Here is an 18052-nt window from a genome sequence, read left to right on the forward strand (position 1 = left end):
AAATCACATGATTTATCTATGTGAAGTTTTGGTGAACGTCAAGCATAAATAACATGCTGACCAACGGAAAAAGCAGAAATTTGTTATCTAATACATTTTTAATATCCTTAAAGCAACTCTATCAGAATATAAAACAGCCAGATTTGTTAAAGCTTTAGTGTTTAACTTATTTCTGTGATAATTTAGATAGCCATTCATCTGTTTCTAAACCTACATACATGATCTTGTACCTAAACAGAGAAACCATTTTCACCACAAATTTGATGATCTATAAGTGAGCTGAATTGCTAAATCCTTGGTTTTATTTGTATTAATTAGCATTACTGTTTACTTGCTCACTTTGAGCTTTTAAAAACTCATACATTTTAATATCGATAGCCATTCCTAACATATTACTTACTTCTGATCATATCAGAATAAATTATTAAGTATCTGTTACTATTAGAATAACAGCGGACCAAATACATTGCCCTAAGGGACTCCTAAGCTTTAATTTAGAAGGAGAGAAGTTATCCCATCTTTTTGTAAGTCATCTGCTTGTTAAATGTGATTTAAGCTCCTGTTAATGCTTGACATAGATCTTCAAAGGTTCACAGACCAATGGCATGTTGAACAGAACTGAAAACTTTAGCAGAGTCAATAAAAGGTCCAAGACAACTGGCAAGTACCACATGCCTTTCAAATAGAGTCCACTAAAGAAAAGCATTAGTCTGCATAAAAATCCTTTTCTAAAACCATGTGAAAAATTACATAATAATTTATTAATTTCTAAACAATTATATAACTGATCATCAAGCAGTTGTTCAAAAATTGCTGCTAACATAAATAATAAAAACAAGATCAGGGACACAAGTAGAATAGTTTACCCCAGCGTGAGAGTAGCTAGCAGTCTGTATTTCTTTGTTTGTTCCAAAGTCACAAAAGAAATTCAGAACATCTGTACATAACTGTGAATTTAGACATATAATATGCAGTCCATCCTGTTCTTAGCCTGATGGGGAGGCAAGCCCAACTATAGAAACAGCAAAGAGTCTGATGATAAAGCTTAGCAGCAATTTTTATACTCCACTGCAAGGACTTTGTATCTCAGCACCTCAACTGTATGGGCAGAAAGTTGAAAAAGCAGATTGTATGCCTCAGCTATACAACAGATGCTTGAGAATTTATTTATGTATTTATGTATTTATGTATGTATGTATGTATTTATTTATTTATTTATTTGTTTATTTCACATTTGTTTACCGGGTTAGTCCAACTGAGTTTCCAAACAAACACATTTTCAGTGGAGACCTGAGAGAAAAGCCCCAGCAAACATAAATAAAAATAAAATGACAATATACAAATATTAAATAACAATCACAATACAAAATAATTGCAAAAAAGAAAAGGCTATTAACTATTTGCATTGCATTGATAGTAAGTAACCCATTTACAGTGGAGACCCAAGGGGAAAGAGCCCCAGCAAACATAAGCAAAGATAAACATACAGGATAAAGACTATTAAAAACAAAACTGCAAATACGAAATTAATTATAAAGAGAAAAACAAAAGAAAAAATTATGAAGATTAAGGGTTGCACTGATAGTAGTGGACTAAAATATATTATATATGAGAGTAAAAACAAAAACAAAAATTGAGAATGAAGAATTAACATAAGGAAAAGGAAATCTGAAAAGAAATTAGTAGACATAGAAATGCCACTGTGTCAGAAACTGTAGAAAATTGCAAGTTTACAGGTTAGAGTCAAGTAAAAAATGTGAACTCCATGCAAAGGTCTGTAACCTAATAGTAAAGATGTTTGTAAATAAGTAGAACCAAGATCCTAAGTGATTCATTGGGAAGATGCAATCTTACAGATGAAATTTCTTTGATCAGACTGACCACTATTGTTTTTCTTTCCTGTTTTCTCTCTCCTGCATCTTTTAACATTATAACATTACTGCTTACCCTCTGATTATCTTACAATTTGTCTTCAAACTCATACCTTGCAGTACTCAGCATTTGTTATCTGCTGTTAATACCAATCAGAAATAGCGGAGCTAAAATGTTACATTGCTACAAATGTCTCAACCAAAGTATTCATCCCAAATTACATTGTAAATTGAGTGGTAAGCAGCACGTTTATTGTAAAATTGAATGTTGAAATAAGTATTCTTAAAATATCTATAATTTGTTTTCAAGTTCATACTTTGTAGTACTCAACATTTGGTACCTGATGTTAATAATAGTCATAAATATTAGAGTCGAGAAATGTTACATTGCTACAAAATGTTTCTCCCAGGTTATTTTTTCTTAAATCACATCTGTAACTTCTGTGGTAAACAGTATATATATATATATATATATATATATATATATATATATATACAAATATATAGTAAAAACTGGATGGTGGAATAAATATTTTTTAAATCTCAATCAAATATTGTTAAAACTGGATTTGTAACATATTATCCTGACTTATATATGTTTAAAACTGAAATGGGGCTGCCTCCTCTGGGACCGAGGTGGGTTGCCGTTCATACAAACTAAGCAAACAAAGGCAAATACATTAATAATAAACTAAATACATCAAAGATGAAAACTCCAGAAAGGTGAACAGCATTAAAAATAAACTAAATACATCAAAGTTGAAGTTCTAGAGAGGTAAACAGCCACAACTGACACAACTAATCATTTCACAAGAAAACTGAGACTGTGAAAACTGTGATGGTTGAGTTTCAGAGAGAGTCTGTTAAATTTATGTTTCTGAATGAAGTTGTTATTCATCATGACTCAGTTTTAAACAATCCTGTTAAATAGTGCTGATAGTATGGGCCAGTAAATAAACTAGACAAATATACAGACAGACTTCCATAAATATGATTTTAAATACAAAATTCACTATTAAAATTGCTTGAGTTATAAATAAGAGCTGATTTTTGATGTAAATAGCCTATGACTTGCACAGTATAAGTTTTAGTGCTCACTTACAGAGATTAGTGTGTAACATACTGCATATAGATAAATGCATTTTAGATATGGGACATACAACTTAAATGCTAGTGAGCTTGGTACCATGGTTAACATGCCATGTGATACCCAGATGTGCTGGTGAGCTTTTACCGTGATTAACAGATGTTTTAGAGAATTTAGTTTACAATAGACCTCATGAAGTTTAGACCACATCTTGTCTCTATGTGTTATTTATTAAGACTCTTGATATGACACCCTTTTCCCCTGCAGCTCTTCCCCAGTTTGAATACTTGTGCATCTGATTTATTTCTTGATATTACTAAATGCAAGATAACATTGATTTATCTTTGTCTTCTTATATGTGCATTTTCAATACCCACCTCAAGTGTTTATACTTACTACTTTGCTTCTGGCTTGCTCAGAGGTACTTTTCTATTACCTATATTGTAAAACACAACACTTGTGCAGTTTTTGTAATACACATACTTTCTACTGAGAGAGCATCAGATGTGGTCCAGATGTATAACTCAATAGATGTGGTTCAGATGTATAACAACAGATGTGCTTCAGATGTATAACTGAACAGATGTGGTTCAGATGTGTAACTCAACAGATGTGCTTCAGATGTATAACTCAACAGATGTGCTTCAGATGTATAACTCAACAGCACATTACTGATGATTCCTGTTTAACCTGCCCTCAGGATGCATTACAATAGCGCTGTCATTTTAAAAAATGGCAGCTATATAGCTTTTATTACTTTAGTTAATGCTTGCAGCTTCCTACCTGGGTACCCCTTGGTTTGTGGTAAATGTATAATTAAGCATCATACAATTTTGAATTCCTACAATGTCTTTCCTCAGACTGTATTCTATTAGCAGTATTGAAAACAGTGCCAGCAGTATCTTCTGTGCTCCAGTCTAATTACTTAGCTGATGTAACCAGGAATTCCTTCTTCCTGTTTGAAAAGTCTTGGTATTTGCTTATTTTATTTGTATTACAATCTGTTATTTATGACTCTTTTTACTTGAAGACACCAAAAACATCTGCAGAACACATAAATAGTGCAGTCAGCTGCTACTGTTTCCAGTCTAACTCAAGTTCATGATTTTTACCTCACTGATTTAAACAAATTCTGACCACGAAGTTTAAATAAAACCCAATACTATATTTCATTTTGGCATCTCATACTCAATAATTAGGCATTTTCCTTTTACATTTCATATTAATTAGTGTACACAAAGCTCCTGTTAAATGTTCATCTGGGGGCGGGCTTAAGTTTCAGATTTTCAATTAATCACCATTAAGGGTTAACTTTTTTGTTCATTCCGAGATCAAGAAAAATGTGCTTGCTGCTGTTGTAAGTATAATAATAAGTGAAACAGTACTCCTTAACAAAACTCCTGTACTAGGTCACAAATCACACAAATAGACCTTCCACTGAGTCTCCTAGTTTGTAGACTTCTATGCCATTATTCTGAAATGCTGTGCAAAGCTAGTATAGTTATAAATATGTGGAACATAGTAAAAGAATTGACAAGTGGAGTAAAGCACAGAAATTGTATTTACTTTGTGTTATATTTTGAACATGAAGTCCAAGTACCTTAAACAATTTAATACCTTTTAATAACAAATCCCAAACGTAGTACAAAGAGTATCAGTAGTAAAACCAGTGTTCATGTAGATGAGAAACTACTAGATGCAGCCATAAGGATAACTCATCTCTCTGACTTGGAAAAGGTTCAAAATAAATTTGAATGGAAAACTACCAAATGTTTGTTCTTTATAATATATACCAGAAAATACTAACTAAACATTTAACAGCCAAGGTACTCTGCTACCACCTCTGCCAAAAAAGTCTTATGCTAAGAACCTGCATTTTAACTGTTTACCCATGAACAAAACATTTAGTTCAAGAATATGCCTTCTGAAAACATTATACATTTTTACTGTACATAAAGCATTGATAAGTAATCAGACATTAGCTTAGCATTCCAAGGTTTTATTGACATTTTCTAATTTGAGAAGGTCTGGGGAGACTATCATTCCTTATGTGAAAGCTGAGTGTATTCCTGCTCTTTCTAGGGAAAATGTCTCACTGTTTGGTTTAGTTTAGGAGGTAGGTAACTTTAATAAGTAGAATGTCTAGGTTGTGTGACAACAGGCAATTCTGAAGGTTGTCTGTCTTGTTTCACTTATGGCAGGTTAGGGTTCTTTACTGTCCTTGGTCACCGCAATAAATGGAGGTACAGGTTTATCTATCAGCCTTCACTAACAGCAAACAAGTTAAAACATAAGTACTGTTAAAGTACCCTATCTCTTTTCCAAGTTACCAAACTAGTTTCAGTCTCTATGCATCTTGTCTATTTGATTGCTATATCTCCATAAAGAACAATTCTGGCCAATGACCATAGTATAGGATACAGGTACTGAACAACCCACATTTATGCTAGGATCATGTTAGTGCCATAACTGTAAATCTTCCATAAACTTCATCCCAAGTTGCAGATCTTCTCAACTTTGTGTGCTTATTTTTGACAGAAATGTAGAATACAGGGGAAAGGTTGGACTATGACCCAGGAACCCAGGATTGCTTTATTTTACACATTTATTCTATCTCATAACTTTGCAGACCTCATTCTGAGAACAGACTGAATCAAGACAAGTTCATTTAAATCTGGTCAAACCGTAACATCCTGTTTAATTTGCCAGAACAATTCCTTATATTTTAGCCTGTTTTCCCAGTATCCCCCCCCCCAATAATTTGGGTGTACAATTTCTAATATACCAAACTCAGATTTTATAAACCCATCACAGGTCAGTGAATGTTTATACAAAGCATTATTCAAGTTGATCCGTTTCATATGTATAAATGTTCATATATTCTCTTAGCCAATTTCCTTTCATTTTTTCCTTACATAAAAAGACTTAGATAATTTACAAACTGCCTCATGGGAGATGTTGGACAGAAATGATGAGGCAAGGACTTGAAAGCTATGACTAAGATGTTTACAGAAAGAGATTACTCATTAGACCTGTTATGCACCCTTAAAACTGAGGTGATAAAGAATAGGGGTACAAAATACTTACCAATTTTAGGTAAACCTACTATTATGGAAGGTCAAGATTCCTTGCTGAAAGTGGATGGTCCCTCTAAGAATATTTTTCAAAATGCTATGGCTATTAAGCTCAATGAGTTTAGCCCTCAGGTTAGAATTATCATTATGAACATTTGGGCTTTTTAAAGATGGATGAGAAAGTCTACAATTCAGTTGGTGAAGCTCCCCACTTTATATATAAAGTGGATACTAATATTAAAGACATTTTGGAAAAAAGGAAGGAAGTGGCAACAAAGGATAACACCAAATGTGGTAAATGCCATTACTACTGTTATATTTTGGAAAATAAAGTATTTTCTTTCAATAATTATTGCGGCAGTGAAATTGTATTAGAAAAATAAAGCTGTTACACAAAAGGAGTGGTATATATAGCAGTTTGTAACCAATATCCATCTTTTTATGTAGGGAAAACCAAAAGGAAATTGGCTACAGGAATATATGAACATTTATATGATATGAAAAGGATCAACTTGAAGAATGCTTTGTATAAACATTCACCGAGCTGTTATGGGTTTATGAAATTTGAGTTTGGTATACTGTAAATTGTACATCCAAATTCTGTGGGGGGGGGGGGGTACTGGGAAAGCAAGCTAGAGTGTAGGGAATTGTTCTGTTACTCTGACAAATTAAACTGGATGCCATAGTTAGATAAGGTTTAAATGACTATGTCTCTATTCAGCCTGTTCTTAGAATGTGTAAAATAAACCATATGGTTAATTTTATTGTATTCATTTTTATTTGTGATTTTTTTTTACTAAATAAGTGTGTTTTACTAGTGTGTATGTATATATATATATATATATATATATATATATATATATATATATATATATATATATATACACACACACACACATGGAAAATGGGCAGTGTTTAGTGAGAAATTGTGATACCGATATGTAATTTAGCAATTTTCATTTAATTGTGTAATTGATTAATAGATAGATTTAATGACTCTTCTTAGATTGTATTTAAGTAACATTGCACAGTATTTGTAATGTTCTAAGGAAGTCCGGAGTGTTGTGGACAAAAGCGCTTATTGTGTGCATTAAAGTTCTTATTTTATGTGCATTCCAGAGTCTCATGTTTATTTTAATGGGAGTTTATGGTATTTTGAACCTACTGATGACTTTAGATGCCAAGGATTACATGGACCTCTGTACGGTTACTAGAATGTTATAAGAAATATTCAGAAAAGAAAATAAAGACCAATTTACAAAGAGAAAGGTGAATCTTCAAAGAGACAGACAAAGACTTTTAAAACCTTCACTGCTGCTGCAGAGGAAAGTACATTCCATTCAGATGACTACCTAAAACACAAATATGCAGTTGTAATCTAATGTACTACAGTTGTTGGTGCACAATAACAGCAAAAATTGTGTTACTATCTACATTGGTGTTGTCTGTGATTATGTCAGATATAGATATTTTTAGAGTGGGGGGACATAGCTCATTACTAGCCTTCAGGCATGCTAGGCCTACCTCTTCCTCATCTAGACTTGTCCTTCACATTATGTAGTGATCTTTTGGTTCACACTTTAATGGAGTACTATATTTTTCCTCCTCTGATCTCACTGGCCATACAGCCTAATTCCTGTCCACCAGATCAACCAATCAACTAATTTGTTTCTATGGGAGGTGAATTCTAAAGAACATGTTTTTCCACCCAGGGCTTAAGGTCAGGCAACAGAAGTTGTTTCTTCATCTGCTTGGGAAATCAAGGAAGTGATTTGCATTAAGATATAACTATTCCCATGTAGCATACTTAGGGTCTGCCATGGCATTGGTTTTAGTGAATCTGTGACACCTACTTTTGAAAGTCATGTAGCCACACAGAAGCCCCTGTCTCCTTGGAGCATGCAGTTCCATGTGACCTCTGATCTCTAGCAGGATTCTTACACAGAAGGTGCACCTCAGACATGTGCACCATTGCTCTTCCACCAAAAGAAATGAGAAGGCATTGCCTCATCATTTCTCTCCATCCCCTCCAAAGCTCCTCCATTATGGGGCCCACTAATTTAACCTGGGTCATTTTGTTCATAGTCAGGGATTTCAACCTTTATGCAACTAAAATGGCTAACTTGCTGGATAGTATTTTAATATAGGCTTGGAGCTGCTAAACTGCTAAGTAACAAGTACCTATGTCAGTACCTTCTTCATCTAATGCTAACATATCATTGTAAGGCATAAACAAAAGCTTGTGAAAGTTTCAGACAAACAAAAAGAATGAATGAAAGAATTCTCTATTCTGTCACTGCTAATGATGAGAAGTAATTTTACATGACCTAGGCAGACTCTTCTCAAATCTAGGTCTATTTTCATCACAATGTTTCAACATGACCTTAAAATTCTCTTCATTTTTGTTTGTTGTAGATGCTAGATTTTAGGGGATAATTCATCAATTAACTTGCAAGGTATTAGATCATAGGTTCATAGATTAGTACTAAGCTAACTGCCCTTGTGAGCCATTTTAAGCCTAGCCAATTAACCCTTGTGAGACTCAAACCCTACACCTTCTGTTTGTAAGGCAAGCACCTTAACCATTAGGCCACCCTCCCAACCCTATTCATCATTAAATAAAAGATACAGACAAATGATGAAGTTCCCTAGATAAAACTGGAGACTACTTCAATTTTATGATAGTTCTCAGGATATTCTGAGTTCTAATAGAAAGTGGCATGATTCATAGACACCACAGCTAGTAACTAAATAAAGTAGACAGGATGCATAAGGTACAGACAGGACTGATTAATTCTCACTATGCAAACCATATCCTCTCTCTCAACGTCCAGTCAAATCTAGATTTTAAGATGAACATGGTAAGAAGGTACACAAACTGGTAAGTGAATCAAATTACTTACCAAGAACAGTTTCAGATCAGACTTCTGGTCTGGAGCAAATCCAAAATGCCTCATAGTGTCCATTAACTTATTTGTACTGTTTATAAGTTAAAAAAGAATGATCAGTACATTGAAAACAGTTGGAGTCCATATACTGAAGGTTACATTTAAGTTATTAGACATGCCAGTAGCGCAAGCTTTATAGCTGAAAATATTATTGCACAATGGAAAGCACTTTTCTTTAAAGAAATATATAAACAGCCTGCCTTTCACATTCAAAATAATTTCACTCAACTTCCTCTCAGCCGTCTTGTGAAGAAACCAGTTTGAGGAAATCAGATCAAATAGAGCTCAAATGCAAGAAGAAAGAGAAGTGCTAACCAATAATTCTCCATCTCCAAGTACTTTGTGTTTCTAGTTGTCTTTCTGCATTACCTGTAGGAGGGTAGGTTTCAGAGTCTTCTATCTTCAAGTCAGAGTTATATAAATGAATTCCTATATAAGGTAACAATGCATTGTGCCCCTCAAGCTCCAATACACAGATTCCCCACATTCTACACTTAGTATCTCAGCTATTTCTGAAAAGACAATTTAATATGTACCATCTAAGCACACAAAACCACGGTTTCTGCACAAAACGTTTCCACTCCTCAATAAAAACAAAATCACAGATACAAGTCCTAAATTAATCTGGCATGAGAAACATTGTATTACTGCAACAAATAAATAAGAGTATTTTTCTGGATATAACAGTAAATTACAAGAAGTCCTCTTGATGTCCTAATTCTTCATTAACAATGCAGATAGTCCTTGTGGAGGCTTCTTCATCTGCTGGGCGAACCAACACGGATATAGAGAATCCTGACAAACTTCTCCTCAGTAAGCTATTACAACAAGACAGTTTCTGATAGCCTATGGAATGCATACCATTTTAACATCTTCCTCATTCCTCGTGCAAGATTATACACACTAGCAATGCAGTGGCATCCTAGGAATGACTAGAAGCAATCCATAGATTCCTGGGAATGAAGATGCCTATTACCAAATATATAAATAAAGAGCTCATATGATGGACAGATTTAAACAACCTATTCATTGCAATGTCATTGTTGTCTTCTAATAGACTCATACTCTGGAAGCCTTTTTAACAACTTGAAGGAACTGAAAGCAGTTTATATAGGTTCCTAACAGCTATTCGGAATAATTCTCAGCTAAGATATCTATAAGTCAATACAAACAATAATGTGCCATGTAAACAGATTAGAACAAGCGAGCTCTTTAAAATTTTGCAAAGAGATACTTTATTTGTAGTGTTGAGCTTTACAAATATAACTTTCAACTGTCAGCAGTACCTCTTCCAGATTTGCAGAGCTATCTAGCAAATGTTTTAAGCAGGAAGATAATGCTGGTTTCTGAATGAAAATTGGATCCCCAGATTTTTAGCATTGTACAGATATGAGATATTCGAGATGTGTACCTATCTGACACATACATCCTCAGCGAAGATTTTCTCAGCAGTGATTCTAATAGCTCAACCTTCTTGTTCCTATCTGCTTACAAGTCATTACTGATATTACAGCAGCAGAAGTTGTTGCATCCCTGACTTAAGACTATGAAAATTTCAGCTTAGAAGACAGAATTTTTATTTCTGCAGTAATCTCTTTTTTTTTAGCCACATACATACCTATCAACCTCCATGCAATAAAAATCATAGCACTGACCTTTAAAAATCATTGCAGAGGATCAGAAAGAAGAGTGCTTTCTTATTGTTTATGATAGAAGGCCTGTGTAATACCAGACCCTACATAGTTAGTGGTACTGAATCCTTGTATAGGCTTAGTTATGTATTTAATAAAGTATGGACTAATAATCGGCTACGACTTTATGAGGAACATCATATATCCTAAGAGGAACAAGGCTAAATCTGTTGGCCAAAATCATAGCTCTATGCCTAAATCATAGCAGCTGAGAGGAGCATCCAAATATGTAACATGCCAGATACATCAAATCCTGGGTACACATGGATGAAATCTGTTACCTGGCACTACGTTATAAGGCCTAGAATGTTTGCACTGCCCATAACTTATTTATCTCATTTACCAGACACATATTTTTGCAATTTCAGCATAAGCCTTTTATATCACATACCCTTGGCTAAGGCCTTTTAAAGGGACTTCTTCTCTACAAAACACCAAAACAGCGTATTTCTACCTCTTAGAATTAGAAATATTTTGCTGGATAAAGCTGAATTTATCTCTCTTTGAACCAACATATTTACTAGATATAAAATATTGTGTACATTTTTTTCTAGTGACAGTTGACAGCTGACGTGAAACCCTAACCCGATGTAGTAAGACAGGAAAAAAGGGGTAAATTATGATGATGATGTTATTTTAGGCAGCAAGCTTTTTGACTTACAAACCCTTATTTGTAAGCTTCCTTACATGATCAGTCATAATGAAATGCTGTCGTTGAAAACTAATGCTTCCTTACCACCTACATGAAGGCAGCATTATTGACAGGTACTGTATTAAAGTTACTCAGGAGTTTAGAAAAAATTACAACTTGTCTGTCTTCTTAACAAAAAGGGGGATTTAGGAATAAGCCAGCATGTTAAAATCAGTTTTTTTTTTCTGAATATTTGGCTTAATGCATTGCTCTTCTGAAACAACTAAAGTAAAACTTTACAAGTCACATTTAGAGCACATTCTGCTAGGGCAGTACCAAGATGTACTGCATGCTTTAGAAATGTTTCTGCTAGAGATATTTTGGAAGCTTAAATGTGAACACATATAGAAGTTTTATTTGGAATCCTCAAGAGGTCCTGGGCTGAATGTCTGGTCTTATATGAAAACATTATTAAAAAAGTATGATTGATTAATTTTATCTGGATATATTACTCTGCCATTTTACTTTTATGTATGTTTTGCATAAAGAATTGTGTGCTTTATCTGAAAGCTAGTGAGGTTTTTTTTTTTTTTTTGATTTTTCATTAATTTTTTCAGCCAGCACACAGACTGCTATTTTTATTTCACATTATTTACAATGGATGTTCTTGGTTCCCATTTTGGGCTGCAGTGATTTTATTTTAATTCATATTTTTGTACCTTCCAAATGGATTATAGTCTAGACATTTGTAGAACCCCACAATCTGGAAACATAGTGCAGAGACAGGACTGGACAGGTTTTGGTGTGGCCGTGCTAGAGGGTATCTTGTAAGTGTGCACCTTTTAAAGATAACCAAATAATGTTCAATACCCTACCCAGATGCACCGCTGTGGTGCAGCGGTAGCGTTGTTGCCTCACAGCAAGAGGTTCTCCTGTTCGATTCTCGGCTGGAGTGCCTTCTGTGTGGAGTCTGCATGTTCTCCCTGCGGTCGAGTGACATTCGAAAGACATGCGTGAATGGGTGTGCCTTCACTGAAGGTTGGGCGTTGGGCTGGCAACTCGGCACCATGAAAATCTACTGACAATCATTAGTGGATCGGAGTTCCGCTGTGGAGACCCCTAACTGGGAAAAGCCAAAAAGACAAACAAACTCTACCCAGATGCTAATGCTATGATTTGCTGTCACAATGGTTGGCCCAAAAAGAAAATACGGGTCTATATTAGAACACCGAACATTCAAAATTTCGAGTGTTCTAATGTCGACCCATTTTCAGCGAACGCTGAAAATATTGAAGAAACAGAAAACTATATTTTTTCCTAGGGAAAGAATATGGTTGCCCGTTTCTGTTGCTTCGGTATTTTCAGCACTGTGGTGGAAAGTTACGGGTTGGGTTCAGGTAAGTGTGTAATTGTGTGGACGTGAGGGTTAGGGCGGGTTAGGTGAGTTAGGGTTATGGCACGGGTCAGGTAAGTGTGCGATTGTGTGGATGTGAGGGTTAGGGCTGGGTAGGTGAGTTAAGGTTAGGGCACGGGTGAGGTGACTGTGCGATAGTGACGGACCTTAGGGTTAGGGTCTCGGTTAAGGAAAGTGGATAGTTAGTGGTGTATGTATAGTTTAGTGTAGGGTTAGGTGTAAGAGTTTAGGTGTATGCGTGTGGATTGCTGTTTGTTTGATGTGCTTGTGTTGTGTGTATGTGTTTTGGAAGAGCAAATTTTTTCCCTAGGAAAAAAATTTGCTGTTCTGAATGTTCGATGTTTTAAATTTTCAATTCATATGGTTCAATATTAGAACACTCAAAATTTTGAATGTTCTGTGTTCTAATATAGACCCGAAAATACATTTATGTGTAAAATGCTTAACATAATAATAGATCTTTGAGGAGAGGTCACTGTAAATAATAGAGCTACATTCCCACTGGAAGCCCAAAAGACTTGTCCTTAGAACTGGTGATAATAGCATAAGGGACTTGCTGTTAGGAATGGTGATGTGTCTTTACTAGACTGTTTTTGCAGTTTCTCTTGGAATACTTACAGCAGTTGCATATTGGACTTGACAGAAATAGCAGTCTGCAAAAAAAATGCAGTTACCTGTGAGGAATACGAAAAGTCTGTGGAACTTGAGGGTCAAAGCAATGTTAGTTGCACATGAATATTTTACACACCAACAAAGCTATGTTACAACACTGGCACAAAACGAGCAACGGTCATCAGGAGGAATAAGAATACGGCAGATAAAAATCTCCGAGCAGGAAAATGGAAACAAAAAATGAGTAAGCCCAAATGATAGGAATTACTGTTAACAGTGACCTCCCCTCAAAAATGAACTGTTATGGTAACTACTTACAACTTTACTTCTCTTCTCCACATCCTGTTCCATACTAGACTGTCATACCCATGATATTGTTAAGTACCATTTCGGAATGTGCTTGCAGTAAGATTTCTGTATTTAGAGAATGATCTTGTTACAGGACTATCACTCTAAAGCCTCCAAGTGCATGAGCATTTCTGAAACTAAATGGCAGCCTTCTGGAATACTATGAGATAGTTTGAGTCAGTCAGTATTTGGCCATTCTTTCAAGACATATCCATACACGTGTAACAGCATTACATATCTGATAGTGCAGGGTTTAATTTCCTCAGTATGCACTGGTAACCTCAGTACTTGATCAGATATGTCTAAATCTGCAGCCTTTTCTGGAGAATGTGATAGTTGATTGTCAGCCATTTGTTCATATTTATGTAGATCAAGGTAACAGCACTGAAACTACTTCCAACCTGGGGAGGCATGCAAATGGGTGTAACACCCCCTCCCCCAAAGAAATACCTCTGATTTTCTTTCTTTTTTTTTTTTTTGATGAATCGACATTCAAACAGCTGTTGATGGATTGACATGAATCCACATTTTTAATGTATTTGCAATAGAATGATTCTTTTCTGGCATATAAACTCTACTTTTGATATCTGCATAAACATGATTGGTGGCAATAATGCCTGTAACATATTTATTCTGGAAATACAGTTTTGTGTTTCATAAACACCTTCCTTGCATTATTATCAAAAATGTCTTTTATCAACAGTTTCACAGCAACAGCTCCCACTATTGGTGTCTATTGTTAAATCTTCTCTTATATAAGTTTACAGGTTCATTAGGTTCCACAGCGGTCTTTGTGATTTCTCTAAAGGTCCGTTCATTCATTAGGGTTATAGCACTTGTTTAAAAATTCACAAGCGTGTCTTCTATCCGCATTTGTCCCTGGAATGAGTTATCTTTTTTGCAGACTTAAGTTGCGTAGGGATTGTAACCAAAGTGCTTCTGATGAACATTCTGTACTTGTGCAGTATGTAATAGAAATGTTTCCTTTGGATCTTCTATACTTGTCTTCTTTGTGTTCTTACCTAAAATATGTGAACAATCTGTGCTGACTTTCTTTTCAGCTCTTTAAACACAGCCTTGTAGAGATTTCTTGTTCAGTCATGCAGAATTTTTCTAAATACCAAGTTCTGACACACGGATAACACGTTTTCACGTAAATGTGCTCTCAGAAACTGTATGTTATTTACCCACTCATCTCTAATAAGCTGTAAATTTGCTATAATCCATACTCTGTGCTCAGCAACCTAAATTGTACTGTGCCTTTACTTAATCACTTGCTACTGCCAACAGCTTCACTTGCAAATTTAGTACATTTCTATTTGTTGTTTTGATTGTCAGAGCAACATTTTGAGGTGTTTTTAGATGTCAGGTTACTTTCTGAGAATAGCTTTCTTTGCTTGCATTGATTATTCTGTATACAGTCACTCAGCACTGCTGTAATAGCTCTCCAGAACTACAGTCTTGAAGGAGGTGGGTCCCAAAGATGATTGCTATGCTGGGACATGAAGGTGGGGTGAGGCCACACCTCATGGTTCACTCATTCTCCTCTGGAGATGTCAGCATGCTGGGGTATAGAGAGGTGTAGAGAGGTCCAGTCACCAGTATGTGATACCACTGGCTGTTAGAGCCACTCTGAAGTTCCTCCACAAACAATGGTCTAGGCTGTGAGGGGGGGGGGGTAATGTCAGAGTTCCCGAGGAGGATGGTCTTATATTATTTGAAGAGGTTCTATTTCAGGAATCTGAGTTAGAGTATGATATGGCCACTTTGGTCTGTGAGTTGATGAGTAATTGTTTTGGATAATAACTTTTTGTGGTTTGAGGGAGAATATTATCAACAAATAAAGGGTGTTGCCATGGGGGCAGTATGCTCGCCTGTGTATGCCAACTTAGTACTTCTGGGTTGGGAGAATACTTATGTGATAAATTGTCCTTTTTGGGGTAATATAAAACTGCATTTATGCTATTTGGACAATATTTTTATTCTTTGGCAAGGCCCTGAGCAAGAAATAATACAGTTTGTACAATATCTCAACTCCACTACTGAATTTTTGGATTTTACTTATCAGTATGGTTTGAATGGAATTAACTATTTGGATACATATATTTCCAAAAGAGACAATGTTTTTAGGTCTAGAATATATAGAAAAAATACCTTTTGTAACGCATATTTGCACTTTGAAAGTAATCATCCACTGGGACAGAAAAAAAGTATTGTCAAGGGTCAGGCTATTAGGGTAGCACATATGACCTCACATTTTGAAGATTTGGGGCCAGAGTTGGAAAAGGTTTCTAATATGTTTCAGGAGAGAGGGTATCATTGTGGTTTGGTGGATGAAATACTTAGTGATGTGTATGGAAAATGGGGCACCTTGTATAAGCCACTTCTAAGGGTAGGTTTGATTAAGAACAATGATGGTCAAGACCCCTTACATGGTTGTCAGAAAAGGAACTATGACAAAACCTGTGTTTTACAATACAACAACAATACCAGTAGAGTGAGGAAAGCACTGGAAATAAATTGGAACATCTTTAGAACTAATCATGAGATATTTAATAAAGTAGGTGAAAGACCAATATTTGTTAATAAAAACAGGCATGAATTTAAAAAAACTTTTTGAAATCAAATTAGATAGAATATACATGGGTTGTTCAGGAACTAGAGCATGTGGTATGTGTGCAGTTACCCTATATTATTAAACAGGACAGTATAGTTTTGAATAATAATTTGAAGAGTAACATTTTTTCAGGAAGGGGAACTGTAGCACCATAGGTGTGATATATTTGGCAGTCTGTATGACATGCACACATTTTTATGTAGGTAAAACCGATTGCATGCTAAAGAATAGGGTTTATGAACATAATAATGACATAAGAAATAAGAAATTAACCAATGCTTTATATAAACACTTCTTATCTTGTGTGGGGTTTGTAAAATTTATGCTTGGTATTCTTGACATTGTCAGGATGAACCTTAGAGGTGGGGACTGGAAAAATCTTTTAAAGAAAAAACAGACAGCGGCAGCATAAATTGGCTGCAATGTTTCCACCTGGCTTGAATGATACTATATCCATTGTTCCCATGCTAACAGAGAGAGCCAAAATGTTATAACTTTTTTTATATGATGTCTTATAATGTTTTTTGAAATTAATTTTTTGATCTAAGTGATTTTTACATCATTATTTTAATGTTATTATGTCTAAGTTTGAGGAGTTTAGCATTGTATGCATTTTAACACAATTTATGGTTGTATTCCTTTAATTCAGTATGTAGGGTTATTTGATGAAGTGAAGTATGATGTCATTAATTAGACATATTTAAATGTTGAATTCAATATGGTGATTTGTATTCTGATGAAGACTCTTTAAGAGATGAAAGCACTTAATATGATTAAATCTACTTGAATTATTCACTGCTGTAGTTTTTGGTGGTTTGGATGGTTATATTTTTATTTTTTATTTTCTAAGTGAGTTCTGATTTTATTAGTTGGTGTGGTTATTTCGTTCTTTGATTACTCTGTATACACGTCTGTCACTCAACACTGCTGTAATAGCTCTCCAGAACTACAGTCATGAAGGAGGTGGGTCCCAAAGATGATTGCCATGCTGGGACATGAAGGTGGAGTGAGGCCACACCTCATGGTTCACTCAGTCTCCTCTGGAGATGTCAGCATACTGGGGTATAGACTGAGAGGTGTAGAGAGGTCCAGTCACCAGTGTATGTGATACCACTGGCTGTTAGAGCCAGGTCTATATTAGAACATCGAAGTTTCACAACTTCGAATGTCCTAATGTTGTTGTTGTCTTTCGGCTTTTCCTAGTTAAAGGTTGCCACAGCGGAACTCCGGTCCGCTAATGATTGGCAGTAGATTTTCGAATGTTCTAATATCAACCCCTATTCAGCGAACAGTGCAAATAGCACAGCTGCGGAACACCGAATTTCTTCCTAGTGAAGGAATTTGGTTGGCCGTTCCTGTGGCTTTGCTATGTTCAGCACTGTGGTGGAAAGTTATGGGTCAGGATCAGGTAAGTGTGCGATTGTGTGAACATGAGGGTCAGGGTGCGGGGTAGGTAAGTTAGGGTTAGGGCGTGGGTCAGGTAAGTGTGTGATTGTGTGGAAGTGAGGGTTAGGGTGAGGTAGGTGAGTTAGGGTTAGGGCGCGGGTGAGGTGAGTGTGCGATAGTGATGGACTTTAGGGTTAGGGTTTGGGTTAAGGTAAGTGGGTAGCAAGTGGTGTGTGTACAGTTTAGTGTAGGGTTAGATGTAGGATTTTAGGTGTATGTGTGTGGATTGCTGTTTGTTTGGTGTGTTTGTGTTGTGTGTGTATGTGTGTCGGAACAACAAATTTTTTCCCTGGGAAAAAGTTTGCTGTTCTGC

This window comes from Protopterus annectens, chromosome 8.part0, assembly GCF_019279795.1.
Source record: "Protopterus annectens isolate FY-2018-M chromosome 8.part0, PAN1.0, whole genome shotgun sequence".
NCBI lineage: Eukaryota > Metazoa > Chordata > Ceratodontiformes > Protopteridae > Protopterus > Protopterus annectens.